The 16,559-nt window shown below is 41.1% G+C and overlaps 1 protein-coding gene across 2 annotated transcripts in view; it reads right to left on the bottom strand.

The window, feature by feature from the left end:
* Positions 1–16,559, bottom strand: part of SLC25A13 (solute carrier family 25 member 13) — a 209,893-nt gene that overhangs the window by 163,655 nt on the left and 29,679 nt on the right. The gene's annotated exons all lie outside the window — the stretch shown is intronic.

Here is a 16,559-nt window from a genome sequence, read left to right as displayed (position 1 = left end):
GCAGGAGATGGCCTCTTGATCCTGGGGACAAAGCAGTGGTTTGGGGACTGGGGAGGCAAGGATAGTGCATCTACAAGAACAAGCCTAGCTGAGTGACAAGAACCACACTGGTAGCCATAGTGATGGAGGGTGCGCAGTGAAGTGCCAGGGCAGTGTCTCCCCTCTCTCTCTAATCTGAGTTAAACCTGATTAAAACTGTTTTTAAAAGTCACTTGTTATTTCTACATTTTAATTCCAATGCAGACTAAGGCTTTTGCTCAGATACTCAGTAGTAATAAGCTTTGGCATCCCATGGGTCTGGACTGTGCCTCTTACCACTTGAATGGCCTCAGGTAAGTAACTAAAGCTTTTGGTACCTCTGGTTCCTCATTCGCAAAATGAGTAGAACCACATTACAGCTTCATAAGACTGATGCTAGAAATATTTAAATGAGATAATCATGTCATATACTTAGCACAATGCCCTATACACAATAAGTACTTTATATTAAATAAATGTTCTATAGTATTGTCTTACAGTTAACATTTTTTTAGCACACTACAAGGGAAAGGCTCAAAGATGCCCCAGTGATCCTACTATTCTTCAGTTAGCATTTAATTTGGCTTTTTGGACATGTAAAGAATTATATTTTGATTTTCCTAATTGAGCCAAAACAAGATGAAAATATAAAGGAAATATCACTGCTAATTACAGCAATTCTATGACTTAGGAGTTATACCTAAGTTTGCCCCTGATAGTGAATAATTTATTTTACTATACAATTTAACTTTTCTCCTACCAGTAGACATTTCCAGTTTTTTGTATTTTTAAATAAAGCTAAGGTAGTAAGCTTTGTATATAACATTTGTCCAAATTCCTGGCAATTTTCAAAGGCTAGGCTCCCAGAAGAGAAATTGTTGAGTCAAAGGAGAGGAACTTTTGGGCTCTTCGTACTTATTATCACACTGCTCTCCGGAAAAGACTGTACCAATTTACACTCCCACCAACAGTGTGTGAACATGACCTTTACTCACTTTGGTTTATTATATTTGTTGCAAATATTTTTCCAGTTTGATATTTTTATATAATTGAGTCTATAGAATTTTTTTCTCTTTTGAAATTTCTTTCATTACTTTTCTAAGCTTAGACACTAGTTGTATTAGTCTGTTCTTACACTGCTAATAAAGACATACCTGCGACTGGGTAATTTATAAAGAAAAAGAGGTTTAATGTACTCACAGTTCCACATGACTGGGGAGGCCTCACAATCATGGTGGAAGGCGAATGAGGAGCAAAGTCACATCTTAACATGGCGGTAGGCAAGAGAGCTTGTGCAGGGGAACTCCCATTTATAAAACCATCAGATCTCATGAAACTTATTCACTACCACGAGAACAGTATGAGGGAAACCACCCCCATGACTCAATGATCTCCACCTGGCTCCACCCTTTAAATGTGGGGATTATTACAATTTAAGGTGAAATTTGGGTGGGGATACAGCCAAACTATATCACCAGTCTTTCTTCATTTCAAGACTAAATATCAGAGAGTTTATCTGAGTTTTTTTAAAGTAGATTTATTTTTTACCTTTAAGTTTTAGTACATTAGTACTTTATCTTTGTGTGTGATCTAAGGTAAGAATCCCCCAACTTTAATTTTTCCACTTAATCTCTTGGTTGTCCCACGAACACAAAGCAAATCATTCTCTCTTCCAGGTCTTTAGGATGCCATGTTTATCACATACTTAATTATCATATGGTCACCAGGGAAAGGTGTGACAAAATGGCTCCATCTGCAGTACTAGTTCTGATGAACCGGCAAAGGCTTCCTAGGGCCAACATGTATTCTGAGGCTGCCCTACACTCCATGGGAGAATGCTGGGACCGAATGACAGCTCTTGTCATCCATCACTGCAGTCAGAAATGTTTCAGGACCATCCTTTTCAATTGTCTCGTCTACTCTTGCAAGATTACATGCTATAACTAGAGGGAAAGTTCTGTTAGGACAGAATTTTTTTTCTCTCATTTTTACTGCTGTGTCCTCAAATTCCCAGACTAGTACCTGGTAGATAGTGAAACATGTTCAAATAAACATTTTTTTAAAAGAATGACAGGTTTAAGCAACACGTTGAATTATTTTACACTTGGAAATATTTTTGGCCATGATCACTCCTTGATTTTCCACAAATGACCTTCAGAATCATTATCAAGTTGCTGCTCCCTAAAAAAATTCCACTGAAATGCAAAATAAAACAATGCAAGGCGGGGCACACTGACTCATGCCTGTCATCCCAGCACTTTGGGAAGCCGAGGCGGGCAGATCGCTTGAGCCCAGGAGTTCAAGACCAGCCTGGGCAAGATGGCGGAACTCCATCTCTACAAAAAATAAAAAATTAACCAGGTAGGGTAACGTGCACCTGTAGTCCCAGCTACTTGGGAGACTGAGGCAGAAGAATCCCTTGAGCACAAAAGACTGAGGCTGCATGAGCCATGTTTGCATCACTATACTCCTGCCTGGGAAACAAAGTGAGACCCTGTCTCAAAACATAAAACAAAAAACCTACAATGCAATACCATGCCATACCCCCAAGATAACAAAAAACAATAATAAGTGATGGCAAAAATGTGGAGCAAATGTTACTCTTACACACTGATGGTATGAGAATAAAAGAGTAAACCATTTTAGAAAAATGCTGGGCAATATCTGCTATAGCTGAACATACAACCACAAGCCCACCAATTTCAGTCAGAAGTATATCACCAACAGAAGTGTGCATATACACAAAAACTATGTGAAAATGCCCACAGCAGCATTATTTGTAGTATCCAAAAAACTAAAAATAACACAAATGTCAACCAATAGTAGGATACATCAATGGCCTGTGGTGAATTCACACAATGGAATACAATACAGCAATAAGAAAAAACTAACTCCAGCTGGGCACGGCATCTCACGTCTGTAATCCCAGCACTTTGGGAAGCCAAGGCAGGTGGATCACCTGAGGTCAGGCGCTTGAGACCAGCCTGGCCAACATGGTGAAACCCCGTCTCTACTAAAAATACAAAAATTACCCAGGCATGGTGGCACAGGCCTGTAATCCCAGCTACTCGGAAGGCTGAGGCAGGAGAATCGCTTGAACCCGGGAGGCAGAAGTTGCAGTGAGCTGAGACCGCCCCATTGCACTCCAGCCTGGGCAACAAGTGCGAAACTCCATCTCAAAAAAAAAAAAAAGAATAAACTAACTCCAACTATATAAGACAACCGACGAATCCTATAAATAAAGGTAAAAGAAAAGAAACATAAGAAAACCTAGCGTATAATTCCATTCACACAAAGTGAAATAAACAGGCAAAACTTACATACAGTTAGTTTTAACATACAGTGACCAGAATTCAGACAACTGGTTACCCTTGGTGGGTGCTGATCAGAAGGGGCATCAGAGGGCCTCTGGGATGCTCGTTACATGGGCCTACTCACTTTCTGAGTATTCATGGCTGTACATTTGTGATGTATGCATTCAATTTATATTTCAACAGTTTACATTTTAGAAGTCTTTGAGAGATATTATCTGCTTCATTTTTTTAGAAGTAATAAAGAAATCATTTCTTAAATATAAGAGCATGTTAATCTGGGCACAGAAATAGTTTTCTCCAGTTTTTAAAACAAGCTCATCACCATGGCTGGGCAGTCTGCTCTGTGATTTAAGTAAACATGTCAAAGGTTGCTCCTTAGGATTGATGGACAGAGGCCGACCACAATAAAAATATGTATGAGGGTAGTGATAAATGCAGCTCTGCTCTCCCTGCGGCAGTGAGCAGAGGGTCCCTATAGGGGGGAATGGACTATATCCTTATATCCACCACGTCTTTAAGATGTCATTAATCCTTCTTTGGGAATATTTTTCACTAGTGACCTGAAGCCTTCCTCCCTTGCAGTTTTCAGGAGTTTTATTATGATTAAACATACACCTGCAAAACGGGAAGAGTTTTAGGATTCCTCATGCAACCTTGTATAATACTTATTGTCATCACCAAGAAATACCACCATACCCAGTGAAGATGACAGCAAAGGAAACCAGAAGGAACCTATCACCACAAATGCCCATACCCCGAGGGCAGGGGTCCTATCTGGCCTGCTCACCATCAGTCACAGTAAATTGATAAAGGTTTGTAAGCTGTGAATGAGCCAGGGTAGAACCATAATCATCCAGCTGCCCATTTTGTCATGAATCACTCATATCCTGGGACTGAAGGACAAATCCCCTACATTGTTTTCCAACCACTGAGAAGGTGCACACAAGAGGTCACTGCATCTGCCCATCCTTTACTTTGATTCCCTGTTATAGGGATGGAACACAATATAATTAAGGATTTGCATCTGGACTGGGTATTTTATATTAGGGAATTACCATTAACTTTATTAGGTGCACAATGGTATTATGACTGTGTAGGAGATTGTTTTTACTATTTGAAGCTCTATGCTAAATTATTTAGGGTGAATTATAGTGACAGCTAAGTTATGTTTACATTAACATAAATCAGAAAAAAATGTATAAACTAATATAATAAGTATTACTTTAAATCAGATGGTGGTTATGTGGGTGTTTACTATTCTATTTTCTGTATGTCTGAAAATTGTCACAATAAAGTTAAAAACATATTTAAGAAACATAAATGGCCAATAAACATATTGCTCTATTCATTTAAAAGTGAAAATTTTAAATAAGATACAATTTTTCAACTAACAGATTGGCATAAAGTCTTTTTTGTTGCTGCTGCAACAAAAACTCATAATAATCTGAGTTGATATAATGTAGGAAATGAACACTTCCATGTTCCCACCCAAAATATATATTGAAACAACCTTCATGAGAGGCAGTCTACCAAGAGGAATCACAAGCCTTAATAAGTTGTAAACCCATTCTAACCCAATGATGCCACTTCTAGGAATTTATCCTAAGAAAATAATGCTAGCTATATGCAAAAATGTAGGTACAACACTATCACTATAGTGCTGTTATGATAGTAAAGCACAGGAGACAACTAAATATTCAATAATAAATAGTGGTTCAATAAGTTAGGGCAAAACAGAAACAGCCATATGTAGGAATATTATGCAGCATTAAAAACATTATAGTAGGGTTCCTTTCAGCCAGAACCACTATCTTCCAGTAATTCGCCAAAATGGGATGAACACAAAGGGAAAGAGGAGAGGCACTCAATATATATTCTCTAGGCCTTTTAGAAAACAGGGAGTTGTTCCTTTGGCCACATATATGCAAATCTATAAGAAAGGTGATATTGTAGACATGAAGGGAATGAGTACTGTTCAAAAAGGAATGCTTTACAAGTGTTACCATGGCAAAAATAGAGAAGTCTACAATGCCACCCAGCATGCTGTTGGCACTGTTGTAAACAAACAAGTTAAGGGCAAGACTCTTGCCAAGAGAATCAATGTGTGTGCTGGGCACATTAAGCACTCTAAGAGCTGAGATAGCTTCCTGAAATGCATGAAGAAAAATGATCAGAAAACGAAGGTGTACCTGGTGTCAGCCTGCTCCACGCAGAGAAGCACACTTTGTGAGAACTCACGGGAAGGAGCCTGCGTTGCTGGAAACTATTTCCTATGACTTCATGGCACAATAGGTGTTAAAAAAAAAAAGAAGACCTCCGGATTGTAAAAATGTGGTGTCCTCTCCCTCAAAGAAATACTTAAAGCAAATTTTAATAGCGTCCTAATTAATTGTATAATGCATTTACTAATCAAATTTAATGTATTGCTTACCAAAAGATGTGAGGTAACTTATTGCACAAGAAATTACTCAACTGGTTAGAAGATGGCCAGATATTATTTATGACATATTTGTACTGGTTTAAAAGTAGTTCCTCTAAATCATCATGGAAGAAACAAAATAATTTACAAAAATAAAAAAAATGTAGATGCACACTGAATTATAGGAAAAAGTATTTGTAACATAGCAGGTAAGGGAAAAAACTAGATATAAAACAGTATTTTTTTATCCTAGGGAAAAAAAAAATTATATACATACAGAGAGACACATAGACTGAGAGATAAATAAATATATAAATATCTGCATCTATCTTCCTACACAAAGATCACAAGTTACTTTTGTTTATGTATCTGCCTTTTAAATTTTCAATGCATATAAAATTGATGTGATAAAAAGTTTCCAAAAAAAGAATTAACTGTTTTTCAAAATTTGCCTACAGACATTTTAAAACTGGATACCATGCTTTTGTTGACAAAACAATTATAAAAATCCAAGTGTAATTCACTATGTTACTCTGTAATGTCTTCTGTTTCTCATTCAGCCCTTTTCCCCAATTTTCCCATCTTTTGCTACAGAGATTTAGTTACTTGAGACTATACACTTCTAAATAGTTGACATGGTTTGGCTGTGTCCCCGCCCAAATCTCACCTTGAATTGTAATAATCCCCACGTGTCCAGGGCGGGGCCAGGTGGAGATAACTGAATCATGGGTGTGGTCTCCCCATAAGTTTCACAAGATCCAATGGTTTTTATAAATGGGAGTTCCCCTGCACAAGCTCTCTTGCCTGTCACCATATAAGACGAGAATTTGTTTCTCATTCGCCTTCCACCATGATTGTGAGGCCTCTCTAGCCATGTAGAACTGTGAGTCAATTAAACCTCTTTGCCTGATAAATTACCCAGTCTCAGGTATGCCTTTATTAGCAGCATGAGAACAGACTAATACAATAGTACGCATCATCTCTTTTGCTCTCCAAAGCTACTAGCTCCCTCTCACTTTCTCTATTACTAATACAATAGTAGGCATCGTCTCTTTTCCTCCCCAAAGCTACTGGCTCCCTCTCACTTTCTCTATTACTAATACAATAGTACACATCATCTCTTTTCCTCCCTGGAGCTACTGGCTCCCTCTCACTTTCTCTATTACTAATACAATAGTACACATCATCTCTTTTCCTCCCTGGAGCTACTGGCTCCCTCTCACTTTCTCTATTACTAATACAATAGTACGCATCATCTCTTTTTCCTCCCTGGGGCTACTGGCTCCCTCTCCCTTTCTCTATTCTTATTACTGGCACCTCTCTGCACTCAGGCTGTATTTCCTCTCTGCTCTCTCTCATCCATTATAAAAAATCAGCCATCTTAATCAAATATTCTTTCAAAGTGACTCTATCTTGCCATTCTCCATTCCTGCTGCCACAACCCTAAGGCTGCCTAACTTGTGGCCTTGCTGCACCAATCAAATCTCACACCCACCTCCTCGTCAAAAAACCTCGAATGCTTCCTACTGTTTAGTGGAATTCCAAACCCCCAATTACCTTTCCAATCTTGTTACCCACACCCTGTGATACTCAGCATACTTTGAGACATAGAGTTGTATTTAAATAAACACTTAAAGGATGACAATACTCCTTTAACCTGGAGAGGTTGTTTTCTCCCCGACTCATCTCAGGCCTTCCCTCAAACGTGTTCCTTGTCACCTCTCCCACTTATCCCTGAGACTCCGCAAGTTCTCTCTCCTAAGGGCCTTCCCTGACCAATCCCCACAATGGGGGCTGCTCCCTCCTTCCACCTCCTACAGCATTTGCTTTAACCACAACGCAGGCCCTTGGAGTATGCCGACTTTAATATTCTTTGTTGCCTCCTGCATGCCTATCTATCTGGTCTCTTATATAAAATCTGAGCTGCTTTAAGATGTGGTCATTGTTATACATCTTTTGCACCTCCCACTCACCACAGAGTTTCATGGTGTTTTATTTAAATGGTAGGCACTCAATACACATCTGTTTAAACTAACAGGAAGCAACACCAAAAGCACTAGGCAAACAGAAAAATGCATGTTGTTAGGCTAGAAACAAAACTGACTTCCTAGACTTTAACTTCTACATCTAGATGAAACATTACCTGCCACTTGCCACAAGAACATCCTCCATAAGAAAACATCTGTTGTTGGCTAGGCACAGTGGCTCATGCCTGTAATCCCAGCACTTTGGGAGGCCAAGGCAGGAGGATCATGAGGTCAGAAGATCGAGACCATCCTGGCTAACACGGTGAAACCCCGTCTCTACTAAAAATGCAAAAAATTACCCGGGCATGGTGGCAGGCGCCTGCAGGTCCCTTGGGAGGCTGAGGCAGGAGAATGGCATGAACCTGGGGAGGCAGAGCTTGCAGTGAGCCGAGATCACACCACTGCATTCCAGTCTGGGTGACAGAGTAAGACTCCATCTCAAAAAAAAAAAAAAAAAATCTGTCGCATGCCTTAGCCCTGCATGTTTTATAACAAGTCCTGTCCTGACTACCACCACCCAGGACCCTGTGCCCCGAGCCAGCCCAAGTGTTTAGCCATTCCCTCCACACCTGTGGCACTCTGACAGCTCTTTACTTTGTATGTGTTGTTTTCTTTGCCTAAAAAGGTCTTTCATTGCCAACAAACCCTTCTCTACCTACTCATCTTCGAGCGCAATTCAAACATTACCACCTCTCCATAACTTAATGACTCTCCATAGAAAGATATAATTAGACCACACCATCTTCTGCTAATTAATCCTGTACACTACTTATCAATCATATCATGGCTTTTGGGGTTTTTCACACTTACACACAGTTCTCACTCTGATATTTATGGACAGGAGCCATGATGTATGCATTGATATATACCCAGTCCATGACACTGTATCTAGGTACCTTCAAAAAAAACAGTGGAACTGATTCTAAATTCTCAAACAAATGAAAAGGGCAGAATCGGGCTCATTTTAATCCCCTAGGAGCCCTCTTTCCTTATCTGGCTCAGTTCCACTGGCTGTCGCTGATCTACAGAGCTGCCAACTTTCCTGCTACCATCACACCTGGTGTGAAGGCTGCAATGAAGCTCCCTTTCACCTCCCAAGCTACAGAAGAATCCTCTCTTTACATAGGTTAGCAGAGAGAAGGTTGGGATATTTCACACGGAATTTTTACTAGGAAGAAAGTCAAATCAGGAAAAAGTCACAGAAAATCAGCAAAGCAGACAGGTTTACAGAATGCTTACTGCTGATCCATAATTAACTAAGAAGCTCGGCCTGGCACGGTCCCCGCATTGCTGTGTTTCCCGTTCTTCCCCTCACCACAATACCATCTGTGATAAATGGTAAACCTGACATCCTTAGCATGCTAAGCCAAGGCAGATTTGGGTTGGTACCACACTATCCAGGCCTGGTGAGATCACCAGAACTTTTGCCAGATCCACAATCCTTTCCACAAACTGCTGACTGCTGTTTTCTTCAGGTATGGTCCCCCCGACGTCATCTCTTAGGATTCCAAGTCAAACAAACTGTTACTCAAAAGGCACATAGTCCCAGCCACCCCAAGGGAAGAGAGTACTTCCCCACCTATACCAAAGATTCCACCCTCAGCCTTCAAGTGCACTTAAACAGAAACACTACAGGTGTCTCTCCAGAATTCTGCATAAATTCTCACCCTCTCTAGGCCTACCTGATCAATTAGACTCTCCTCCAGTATAGTCCTGCTGGCTGCTGAAAGTGGATGTAGCAGCTGACAAAGATACATTGTTCCAAACTAAGGTCTCAGCCTAGCTTCTCCAGGGACCATATGGCCTCCTCGAAAGGTGGACACAGCCTTTAAGTGGAGTCTTATCAATGGATCACACCAACCAGTGAGATTCTAAGATGCACCATCTATTGAGACACTCTCTACGGTGTTCCCACTTCCTGTCAGAAGGATGCCCACCACTCTTGCTTGTTTAGAAAACAGAAGTAACAGATAGGTCCTCAGTTCAAAGAATGATGACTACTTTACCAGCTTCAGCTAATGAGCTACTTTCCATTTTGATAGGATCTTTGGCAGCCCACTTAGTTACTTTTCTGAAGTTATCTTTCAGATTTCTGTCACTGGAGTTTTACAATATCAACAGACCTTAAACACACATACGAAGACCTTCTCTGGTTCTCTCATACACACCTCATTCCAACCATGGTGGTCCCAACATGCACAACCATAGAGATCAGCTTAGGTAAGGAACAAATGCTTTTCTGTTTCTGGACTTTCATCCTCCAGAATCCTTTTCCAACTTAGAAACTGTATACTGTATTGTGGCCAGACACGGTGGCTCATGCCTGTAACCCCAGCACTTTAGGAGGCCAAGGCAGGCAGATCACTTGAGGTCAGGAGTTCAAGACCAGTCTGGCCGGCATGGGGAAACCCGTCTCTACTAAAAATACAAAAATCGGTGGGTGGTTCCAAGATGGCTGAATAGGAACAGCTCCAGTCTACAGCTCCCAGCGTGAGCGACGCAGAAGACAGGTGCTTTCTGCATTTCCAACTGAGGTGTCGGGGTCATCTCACTGGGGCTCATTGGACAGTGTGGGCAGGACAGTGGGTGCAGCCCACCAAGTGTGAGCCGAAGCAGGGCAAGGCATCGCCTCACCGGGGAAGTGCAAGGGGTCAGGGAATTCCCTTTCCTAGCCAAGGGAAGGGGTGACAGACGGCACCTGGAAAATCGGGTCACTCCCACCCTAATACTGCGCTTTTCCAATGGTCTTAGCAAACGGCACACCAGGAGAATATATCCCGCGCCTGGCTCAGAGGGTCCCACACCCACGGAACCTCGCTCATTGCTAGCACAGCAGTCTGAGATCCAACTGCAAGGCGGCAGTGAGGCTGGGGGAGGGGGGCCCACCATTGCTGAGGCTTGAGTAGTAAACAAAGCGGCCTGGAAGCTCGAACTGGGTGGAGCCCACCACAGCTCCAGGAGTCCTCTGTAGACTCCACCTCTGGGGGCAGAGCATAGCCGAACAAAAGGCAGCAGAAACCTCTGCAGACTTAAATGTCCCTGTCTGACAGCTTTGAAGAGAGTAGTGGTTCTCCCAGCACGGAGTTTGAGATCTGAGAACAGACAGACTGCCTCAAGTGGGACCCTGACCCCCGAGTAGCCTAATTGGGAGGCACCTCTCAGTAGGGGCAGATTGACACCTCACACGGCCGGGTACACCTCTGAAACGAAGCTTCCAGAGGAATGATCAGGCAGCAACATTTGCTGTTCAGCAATATTCGCTGTTCTGCAGCCTCCGCGCTGATACCCAGGGCAAACAGGGTCTGGTGTGGACCTCCAGCAAACTCCAACAGACCTGCAGCTGAGGGTCCTGACTGTTAGAAGGAAAACTAACAAACAGAAAGGAAATCCACACCAAAACCCCATCTGTACGTCACCATCATCAAAGACCAAAGGTAGATAAAACCACAAAGATGGGGGGAAAAACAGAGCAGAAAAGCTGAAAATTCTAAAAATCAGAGCACCTCTCCCGTTCCAAAGGAACGCAGCTCCTCGCCAGCAACGGAACAAAGCTGGACAGAGAATGACTTTGACGAGTTGAGAGAAGAAGGCTTCAGACGATCAAACTTCTCCGAGCTAAAGGAGGAAGTTCGAACCCAACGCAAAGAAGCTAAAAACCTTGAAAAAAAGATTGGACAAAAGGCTAACTAGAATAACCAGTGTAGATAAGTCCTTAAATGACCTGATGGAGCTGAAAACCATGGCACGAGAACTACGTGACGAATGCACAAGCTTTAGTAGCCGATTCGATCAACTGGAAGAAAGGGTATCAATGATGGAAGATCAAATGAATGAAATGAAGCGAGAAGGGAAGTTTAGAGAAAAAAGAGTAAAAAGAAACGAACAAAGCCTCCAAGAAATATGGGACTATGTGAAAAGACCAAATCTACGTCTGATTGGTGTACCTGAAAGTGATGGGGAGCATGAAACCAAGTTGGAAAACACTCTGCAGGATATTATCCAGGAGAACTTCCCCAACCTAGCAAGGCAGGCCTACATTCAAATTCAGCAAAATACAGAGAATGCCACAAAGATACTCCTCGAGAAGAGCAACTCCAAGACACATAATTGTCAGATTCACCAAAGTTGAAATGAAGGAAAAAAATGTTAAGGGCAGCCAGAGAGAAAGTTCGGGTTACCCACAAAGGGAAAGCCATCAGACTAACGGGAGATCTCTCGGCAGAAACTGATCTGCCGACAGATCTCTGGCCAGAAGAGAGTGGGGGCGAATATACAACATTCTTAAAGACAAGAATTTTCAACCCAGAATTTCATATCCAGCCAAACTAAGCTTCATAAGTGAAGGAGAAATAAAACACTTTACAGACAAGCAAATGCTGAGAGATTTTGTCACCACCAGGCCTGCCCTAAAAGAGCTCCTGAAGGAAGCACTAAACATGGCAAGGAACAACTGGTACCAGCCACTGCAAAAACATGACAAATTGTAAAGACCATCGATGGTAGGAAGAAACTGCATCAAGTAACGAGCAAAATAACCAGCTAACATCATAAAAACAGGATCAAATTCACACATAACAATATTAACTTTAAATGTAAATGGACTAAATGCTCCAATTAAAAGACACAGACTGGCAAATTGGATAAAGAGTCAAGATTCATCAGTGTGCTGTATTCAGCAAACCCATCTCACATGCAGAGACACACATAGGCTCAAAATAAAGGGATGGAGGACGATCTACCAAGCAAATGGAAAAAAAAAAAAAAAAGGCAGAGGTTGCAATCCTAGTCTCTGATAAAACAGACTTTAAACCAACACAGATCAAAAGAGACAAAGAAGGCCATTACATAATGGTAAAGAGATCAATTCAACAAGAAGAGCTAACTATCTTAAATATACATGCACCCAATACAGGAGCACCCAGATTCATAAAGCAAGTCCTTAGAGACCTACAAAGAGACTTAGACTCCCAAACAATAATAATGGGAGACTTTAACACCCCACTGTCAACATTAGACAGATCAACGGGACAGAAAGTTAACAAGTATATCCAGGAATTGAACTCAGCTCTGCACCAAGTGGACTTAATAGACATCTACAGAACTCTCCACCCCAAATCAACAGAATATACATTCTTTTCAGCACCACATGGCACTTAGCCCAAAATTGACCACATAGTTGGAAGTAAAGCCCTCCTCAGCAAATGTAAAAGATCAGAAATTATAACAAACTGTCTCTCAGACCACAGTGCAATCAAACTAGAACTCAGGATTAAGAAACTCACGCAAAACTGCTCAACTACATGGAAATTGAAAAACCTGCTCCTGAATGACTACTGGGTACATAATGAAATGAAGGCAGAAATAAAGATGTTCTTTGAAACCAACGAGAACAAAGACATAACATACCAGAATCTCTGGGACACATTTAAAGCAGTGTGTAGAGAGAAATCTATAGCATTAAATGCCCACAAGAGAAGCAGGAAACATCTAAAATTGACACCCTAACATCACAATTAAAAGAACTAGAGAAGCAAGAGCAAACACATTCAAAAGCTAGCAGAAGACAAGAAATAACTAAGATCAGAGCAGAACTGAAGGAGATAGAGACAAAAAAAACCCTTCAAAAAATCAATGAATCCAGGAGCTGGTTTTTTGAAAAGATCAACAAAATTGATAGACCGCTAGCAAGACTAATAAAGAAGAAAAGAGAGAAGAATCAAATAGATGCAATAAAAAATGAGAAAGGGGATATCTCCACTGATCCCACAGAAATAAAAACTACCATCAGAGAATACTACAAACACCTCTACACAAATAAACTAGAAAATCTAGAAGAAATGGATAAATTCCTCAACACATACACCCTCCCAAGACTAAACCAGGAAGAAGTTGAATCCCTGAATAGACCAATAACAGGCTCTGAAACTGAGGCAATAATTAATAGCCTACCAACCAAAAAAAGTCCAGGACCAGATGGATTCACAGCCAAATTCCACCAGAGGTACAAGCAGGAGCTGCTACCATTCCTTCTGAAACTATTCCAATCAATAGAAAAAGAGGGAATCCTCCCTAACTCATTTTATGAGACCAGCATCATCCTGATACCAAAGCCTGGCAGAGAAACAACAAAAAAAGAGAATTTTAGACCAATATCCCTGATGAACATCGATGCAAAAATCCTCAATAAAATACTGGCAAACCGAATCCAGCAGCACATCAAAAAGCTTATCCACCGTGATCAAGTGGGCTTCATCCCTGGGGTGCAAGACTGGTTTAACATATGAAAATCAATAAAAGTAATCCAGCATATAAACAGAACCAAAGACAAAAACCACATGATTATCTCAATAGATGCAGAAAAGGCCTTTGATAAAATTCAACAGCCCTTCATGCTAAAAACTCTCAATAAGTTAGGAATTGATGGGACGTATCTCAAAATAATAAGAGCTATCTATGACAAACCCACAGCCAATATCATACTAAATGGGCAAAAACTGGAAGCATTCCCTTTGAAAACTGGCATGAGACAGGGATGCCCTCTCTCACCACTCCTATTCAACATAGTGTTGGAAGTCCTGGCCAGGGCAATCAGGCAGGAGAAAGAAATAAACGGTATTCAATTAGGAAAAGAGGAAGTCAAATTGTCCTGTTTGCCGATGACATGACTGTATATTTAGCAAACCCCATCGTCTCAGCCCAAAATCTCCTTAAGCTGATAAGCAACTTCAGCAAAGTCTCAGCATACAAAATCAATGTGCAAAAATCACAAGCATTCTTATACACCAATAACAGACAAACAGAGAGCCAAATCATGAGTGAACTCCCATTCACAATTGCTTCACAGAGAATAAAAGACCTAGGAATCTAACTTACAAGGGATGTGAAGGACCTCTTCAAGGAGAACTACAAACCACTGCTCAAGGAAATAAAAGAGGATACAAACAAATGGAAGAACATTCCATGCTCATGGATAGGAAGAATCAATATCATGAAAATGGCCATACTGCCCAAGGTAATTTATAGATTCAATGCCATCCCCATCAAGCTACCAATGACTTTCTTCACAGAATTGGAAAAAACTACTTTAAAGTTCATATGGAACCAAAAAAGAGCCCACATTGGCAAGTCAATCCTAAGCCAAAAGAACAAAGCCGGAGGCATCACGCTACCTGACTTCAAACTATACTACAAAGCTACAGTAACCAAAACAGCATAGTACTGATACCAAAACAGAGATATAGACCAATGGAACAGAACAGAGGCCTCAGAAATAATACCACACATCTACAACCATCTGATCTTTGACAAACCTGACAAAAACAAGAAATGGGGAAGGATTCCCTATTTACCAAATGGTACTGGGAAAACTGGCTAGCCATATGTAGAAAGTTGAAACTGGATCCCTTCCTTACACCTTATACAAAAATTAATTCAAGATGGATTAAAGACTTACATGTTAGACCTAAAACCATGAAAACCCTAGAAGAAAACCTAGGCAATACCATTCAGGACACAGGCATGGGCAAGGACTTCATGTCTAAAACACCAAAAGCAATGGCAACAAAAGCCAAAATTGACAAATGGGATCTAATCAAACGAAAGAGCCTCTGCACAGCAAAAGAAACTACCATCAGAGTGAACAGGCAACCTACAGAATGGAAGAAAATTTTTGCAATCTACTCATCTGACAAAGGGCTAATATCCAGCATCTACAAAGAACTCAGCCAAACTCACAAGAAAAAAACAAACAACCCCATCAAAAAGTGGGCAAAGGATACGAACAGACACTTCTCAAAAGAAGACATTTATGCAGCCAAAAGACATACGAGAAAATGCTCATCATCACCGGCCATCAGAGAAATGCAAATCAAAACCACAATGAGATACCATCTCACACCAGTTAGAATGATGATCATTAAAAAGTCAGGAAACAACAGGAGCTGGAGAGGATGTGGAGAAATAGGAACACTTTTACATTGTTGGTGGGACTGTAAACTAGTTCAACCATTGTGGAAGACAGTGTGGCGATTCCTCAAGGATCTAGAACTAGAAATACCATTTGACCCAGCCATCCCATTACTGGGTATATATCCAAAGGATTATAAATCACGCTGCTATAAAGGCACATGCACACGTATGTTTATTGCAGCACTATTCACAATAGCAAAGACTTGGAACCAACCCAATTGTCCATCGATGATAGACTAGATTAAGAAAATGTGGCACATATACACCATGGAATACTATGCAGCCATAAAAAATGATGAGTTAATGTCCTTTGTAGAGACATGGATGAAGTTGAAAACCATCATTCTCAGCAAACTATCGCAAGAACAAAAAAACAAACACCACATGTTCTCACTCACAGGTGGGAATTGAACAATGAGAACACTAGGACACAGGAGGGGGAACATCACACACCGGGGCCTGTTGTGGGGTGAGAGGAGGGGGGAGGGAAAGCATTAGGAGATATACCTAATGTAAATGATGAGTTAATGGGTGCAGCTCACCAACATGGCTCACGTACACATATGTAACAAACCTGCACGTTGTGCACATGTACCCTAGAACTGAAAGTATAATAAAAGTAAAAATAAAAATACAAAAATTAACCAGGCGTGGTACATGCCTATAATCCCAGCTACTCGGGAGGCTGAGGCATGAGAATCACTTGAACCCGGGAGACAGAGGTTGCAGTGAGCTGACATGCGCAACCTGCACTCCAGCCTGCAGCCTGGGAGACACAGTGAGACTCTGTCTCAAAAAAAAAAAAAAAAAAAA

The sequence above is a fragment of the Pongo pygmaeus genome, chromosome 6, assembly GCF_028885625.2.
Source record: "Pongo pygmaeus isolate AG05252 chromosome 6, NHGRI_mPonPyg2-v2.0_pri, whole genome shotgun sequence".
Classification (NCBI taxonomy): Eukaryota; Metazoa; Chordata; class Mammalia; order Primates; family Hominidae; genus Pongo; species Pongo pygmaeus.
This window is presented reverse-complemented; position numbering and strand designations above follow the sequence as displayed.